Here is a 6,815-nt window from a genome sequence, read left to right as displayed (position 1 = left end):
AATTTGGCCTAGCTTTTAATAAATATTATTAAAAATCTTAATATATTGCCAAGTGACAAGTCAATTATTAGATTTATCAAGAAAACCTCACTCTAAAAAAAAAAAAAAAAACCCTCCAAATCTGAATTTTGCTGGCCTACTCCTCTTCTTCCCCCTCTCACTCCCTCATTTATAATTTCTCACTCCCATTCCCTCATTTTTTACTTTATTTTTCTTCATTCAATATTAAAAAAGTCAGATCTATAATTTTTCGGTAACATTTAAGAGACATGCGCAATACAAAAAGACTCTTGGGTCGCAAATCGTTCAGAAAATAGTGGCAATTTTGCCGAAATCATTGTGCATGGTCCTCACGCACTGCTCATAACTGTGCGTGGTTCTCAAGCGACATGCACTGGATCACTGGAATCACCACCACCAGATCTTTCGAATCTGACTTTTTTGACTAAAAAGAGATAAGCTTATTGTCTTCACATGTAGTCAAAGTCTATCGAAATTGGTTCAAACTATAATCCATCTTTTTTCATTTTTATTTTCTTTATTGTATAGTAAAAGTAAAAAAGGAGTTTGTCTATTGGACGGTTTGTCCTTAAAGGTTGAGTCATCCCTTTCTATGAAGTGTGAGATTGAGTCTTTGTTTAGGTAAAATATTATTTATTTGATATTTGTTTGTAGAAAGTATCAGTTACAATGAAGTCTAAATCAGACTAGTAGTGTACTAGTAAAACTCCAAGAAAAAGTCTACTTTGCCTCCCTAATTTGACACCTCTATTTGACCCCTAGCCAAAATTTATTTATTTATTTATTTACTTAGTGGTTAAGGAAGTGATTTTAAGTGTATTGGTGTATTTTTTTATTTTTTAAATATATTTAAATATGTTAAAAAAATGTGAAAATAAAAAAGAAAAAAAAAAATACTGCCCAGCGGTCAGAATGGAACGGCATAGTAGTCGCCCCTAAACTCCAAATAGTTGATATAAGAATATTTCTATATATATCTAATTATGGACATAAGTTTCTATTGATAAATAAATGAATAACGATATTTCCATTTAAAAGAAAAAGAAGTGACAGGTCAATTATTGACAAACCCCGCGTATGGTTGATGGATTAATATTCTTTTTACTGTCTACGTTTTTATTTTAACTGGACATCAAATATTAGAGATACGAGCTACTGGTAGTCCGTGAAACAAACTATATAATATTTATTGAATATTTAATAAATACTGTAAAACTTATTTGATATATTTATCTTTTTTTTTTAAATTTATTTAAAACTCTCAAAAACATTAATAAAGTCCATTCCACATTTCGTATTAGCAAAAATAATATATATTTGGGGGACACTTAGGAGGCATCGAGTGGACAAGTAATGTCTGCAGTGACTCATCATTCATGTGCTATAAGTACGGATATGCTGCTTTTGTGCTTGCCGTAATTGACTGTCTCAATAGCTCAAGCACCATCATGCATGCATATGCATATGATATTGGCATATTAAAATATATATATATATATATTTATATTTATATAATATATGGGTTTGCTATATATACACATTAGTACCAGCGGCCGGGTGTCTTCAGCGGAAAGACATTACCATTTTCCAATTGTGGTGGGTTAATCCTATGTTAAAATCCAACCCTATCCAGAGCATGACACCGATGCAATAGAGTTGAGTTGCAATTTTACCTAAGATTTTAAAATAAATATATGAGTTTTGATATATGCAAGTAAGTTTACGTATCAATTTGTGTATTAATATTGTTGCATTCATATTCTAATTCAAATTAATACTGTTTTTAATAAAATCTACTTTCTGATCAATCATATTGAATGAGTGAGTATATTAATGCGTATAATCGTTTACAATTAGATTTTTCTTAAATATATAGGATATTTCTTTGCTAAAGATTAAAATTTTAAAATAAATGATAATTTATATGATATGAAAGTGACCCTAAAAATATTTAATTATTTTTCATTGCTTATATAATTGTGTTTGAGGGGAAAGAAAGAGTCACCACTTGATTAGGGTTGTTGATCAACACGGAATTAGGTGGTAGGTAAGCATCATATGTTGTACCAAACGTGAAAGCTACAAATATTATCCCAAATAATAATAATAATAAAAATAATATTATATATAGTGATGGAACGTGCAAGCGTTATGTAATCGTTTTAAAAAAGAGTAGAGCTTACTATTAAAAAATTAATTTTCATATGAATTCTGTATTTATTCACTTTTTTCAAAATAATTACATGACGCTTAGGAACTCACAATTACAACTATTATTTCTCAAAAAAAGAAAACAAAGAAATTATATATCATCGGGGACTGATCTATATATCGATCGTTTCGTTTTAATCTTATGATCATGTATAGCTAATTAATAACATCGTTAATTAAAGCTAGTTAGTTAGCTAGCTGCTACGTACCTTATCAACATGCTGTCTTTTTTAGTACTTATTTCATTTACATTGGACAACACCTATAATATTAATTAATTACCTTTCTAGCTAGTTCAAGTATTATATATACCTCATAATTTAACATTTGAACTCAGGCAACTTGGATTAATACCGCATATAATATATATATATATATATATATATATATATATGGTCTTTCGGATCGCCTGCATGCGCGCATGCATGCATTTAATATCTCCCCAGGCAAGGCAAGGCAAGGCAAGGCAAGCAGCTATTGATTTATCTGTAAAATGGGCAATAAATTTCAGTTACCGTTTCAGACGCGTTAATGTTGTTTTTGGATGCTCGATTAATGCTTTATAATTATTTGGAATGATATGTTTAGATTCTGAAGAATATCTTCCCCAGATTTGGTTCTTGCTGGCCTACACGAATTGACATTATTTTGGCTGTCAAAAATCAATGTCACACAACAGATAAATTAATGCTCCTGTTGCAGATCAAGCTGTACGTGGAGCATCCAACGACCAAAATAATAATAATAATAATAATAATAATAATAATAATGTTAGAGACAATCATAAAGTATATAAACGTCGTATAGTCATTTTAAAAAGTAGTGAGATCTATTATTAAAAAATTAAATTTTTTTTATATAAATCCTATATTTATTTACTTTTTTTAAAATGATTATGCAGCGCTTGCGTACTCACAATTACAACTATCATTTTGAAAAAAAAATAAATAGCATACTATATATAGGGAAATGACTTAGACAATTCTAAAAAATTTAGGTATATATGAGAGCCATGTTAAAAAAAAATATTTTTAAATGGTAGGTTTCATTCTTTTTTAAAAACAACTCTAGAATTGTAAGTATATACCTATTATTCCTATATACAATACTGTCGAAGGCATGGTGATTGTTGGTGGGCCTTCTTTTGTTCAGTTGCTAAGCCACTGATTGGGCTTTGCAACCTAGGCCAGTCCATATTTTGTCAGCCCGGCTTATTCAGATAAACCATGCAGTTTGCCGGCCATGGTTAGCAAGGTTACTGAACTTGGAACTTCTCAACCGGCCCAATATTGTTGTGCATGACCTGGTTTAGCTGCAATTAGGCCTATTGTCGTGGTTGCAATTTTATTGATATTTTGCTTAATATTTAGCCAATAATAATTAGGAGATCAGCTCAATGCTATTTTTTTGATAAAAAAGAAAAAAGAAAAAAAGAGGACGGTACTCTAATTTTATTAATTACCTCACTTGTGATGAAAGAAAACCGTGATTACATCAAGAAGCCTGGGGATACAAATAGATCAGCTCAATGATTATATGTAACTAAAAACATTTTATAAGCCTCTTTGATCACCCAATACTAAGTGTGATTAACCAAATCTAATGATTTTATAAACATTTAGCAATCATGTTTTAACTTTTATATACATTTCCCAACAGTGATTTAATATATTGTGCTCCAAATTGAAATAGTGATTTAATTATTATCACATTAATCGAGACGATGATAATTTAATTATGCAGTTTATGACATTTTCTTTTTGTATATTTGATGCAATGAAAGAAAGAAAGAATCTTGTACTAAAAGGAGTGGTGTGATGTGGTCTCACGGGTGATTGCTCATGTTGGTATGTGCGTTTCTTCTCATCACGCTTTCTTTCTTTGTTTTCCTTCTAATTAAAGAGAAATGATATCTACAGTCATAGAGTGCGCAAATGTCGTATATTCCTTTAAAAAAAATGAATAAATATGAAACTCAAACTAAAAATTAATTTTTTAATAATGGATCACACTACTTTTTAAAATATCTAGTATTACTTTGAAAAATACATCATTCACGTTATTGATATGACATGATTTGATTTGTAAATTTAAATATAAATAATTTTTCTTACAAATTAAATGATGTCACATTAATGGTATTTAGTGTGTATACTCCACATCAACATATTAATACATCTTTCCATAAATTAAAAGTGAGACCTTATCTTACATGAGATTTAGTTTTGACAATTGCAAATAACTTCCAATTTTCTTTTACCATTTTTTACGGTAATTTTGATGATGCGAGATGAGTTTGCAAGTTGCCAAAAGGTTCACAGGTTTTGACTGAAACTGAAGGGCCGGATGTCTGGCCGACGAAGTTTACCCCACCAATTCTATCCAAGTGCAAGTTAGACTACAAGACAGAGTTATTCCGGCTAATTTTTTTTCCATTGTAATAGAAATCACCGCAATAGCATACTATTTGCAGCGACTTTGAATTCCCTGGTCGCTTTTTACAACAACTTCCACTGTTCTAATTTTATGGGTATCGATCTCTTTTTTGCAGCGATATATTACTCTATTGCGTCGAAATGATTTGTCGCAATAAAAACAATTAGTTTGCGACTTTTTCTCCTTTGGAAGATTGTGTTTTAACGGCAAATATATCTAACACACCAAGTTGTCTTTCTCAAGCACTCAAAAGCCAAAACGTAAATTTTAACACTGAATATTTTCTCTTCCATTCCCGCACACCTCACAGTGCTTAGACAAAAATTTTGATCCCCTTCTCCATCTTCCCAAACCTCGATTCGTTACATCTATTCCATTCTCGCAACTAAAACTCACATTCTCCCTAGCTTTGATTCCTCATCCACAGATTTGACCCCTGGCATTTCTCCTCCACTGGATTGAACATTCCTCGAAAGGCCCTTCAATTCGTCGCCTCATCCACAGGTTTGGCTCCTCCTCATTCAAAGTCGTCGGTGGCATTCTCCATCTTCTACCATTTTCAGAGAAAAATTTGGCACAAGACATATTGCATGTGATACCTCTATTGTGATTCTGACAAACACACTTCCAACTCGCCTCCTCCCCGTCCTCCTCGTCCTCCACTTTTCCAATTCCTTCTCAAGTTCCATTTCGTATTTGGCCAATTTCGGATGCCGAGTGACTGGTGGGCAGCCCATATCGGAGGTGCATATCTTTCAATCAACGTGAAAGGCTCGACAGTTTGGTGCCCTACAGGTAACATCTCTTTGGAAAATCTCTCACATTCACCCTTGCAATTCCTGATATTGTCTTGCCATATTCTTGCAGGATATGGCTTTTAGTTAGGGCCTTGAATCTTTGTCATTTCCGTCATTAATTAATTTTATATATATGCCTTTTGTGTGCTTCGTGCCATTCTTATGATGATTGCATTACATGTTGAAGAATTTTCCTAATTATGATAAGCTTTGTTCACACAGCACAGATGCATGAGCAAATTATATCATGGCCAAATATGCATGACCATCTATCCCTATTGTTAGCCCTCTTAATTGGCATGTGTTTTAGTACGACCATATTGGAAAATCGACTTGTAGGCAATTGGACCAAATGATTAGCATTATATGCAACGAGATTTTGCATTATTAGTAACAACGTGCAGATATATGCACTATAAAAAATCTGACTTAAATAAGCAGCCCTCCATTATGGTTAATGCATGGACCCCCCGTGCAACATTATTCCTCACAATGTATTACTTGCTCAGAAATTAATGTTGTTGTTTGCGTCCTGGTGCATTGTGGTTTCAATGATGTTCTATGACTTACTAAAATGTATTTACTGACATCGTGGTATAACAATCGAGATTTGTCAAGCATCGTATTATTGAGGAAAGGTGAAAAAGGAAGGATGAAACCACAATAAATGTGAGTAACAAGCTATGGCAGAATTCTGATTTTTGTAAGTAGGATTCTTAAGTTCCATCCAGCCCACATAGGTTCCCACCTTCTATCTCTCCGTTTGCTGAAACAGAGCCAACACAAACATGTCAATATAATCTGACAATATGTCATAACTTCAAGTACTCAAAAAAGTTGCATATATCGATCTGTGTTCTTGTAGCTTTGAATTTGAAATGGATCGTCGACGTTCCATTGCCATGCATGCATATGATGCTTGTGCTCGTTCTGTCCCATTGCCATTAAGAAAGATACGGTGAAAAGGAGGTCGATCGATTGACTATTGCTCTCTTTGTAGTAAAAAAGTTAAACGGAGGAAGAGTCCAAAGACTTGATAGCTAAAAGTTGATCTAGGAAAGCTTTTATTTTTACTGCCACGGTACTGATCTTTAAGCCTCTGAAAGGATTGCTCTTTGCAATTTAAAGGTGTTCATAAACAGATCAAAGTTAGGGTAGTTTAAATTAAAGAAGATTCATGCATATATCTTCCGTATTGATCTTCACATCTGAGATTTTATAATGAGCGGTGCACATCTGAGATTTATACTTGGCATTACTCTATTTAATATATTAACTGGAATATATCACCGGAAAATGCCACTTAATGAACTGCATATTGATGGGCGTAATTAACTTTGCAAATCATAA

The sequence above is a fragment of the Juglans microcarpa x Juglans regia genome, chromosome 1S, assembly GCF_004785595.1.
Source record: "Juglans microcarpa x Juglans regia isolate MS1-56 chromosome 1S, Jm3101_v1.0, whole genome shotgun sequence".
NCBI lineage: Eukaryota > Viridiplantae > Streptophyta > Magnoliopsida > Fagales > Juglandaceae > Juglans > Juglans microcarpa x Juglans regia.
This window is presented reverse-complemented; position numbering follows the sequence as displayed.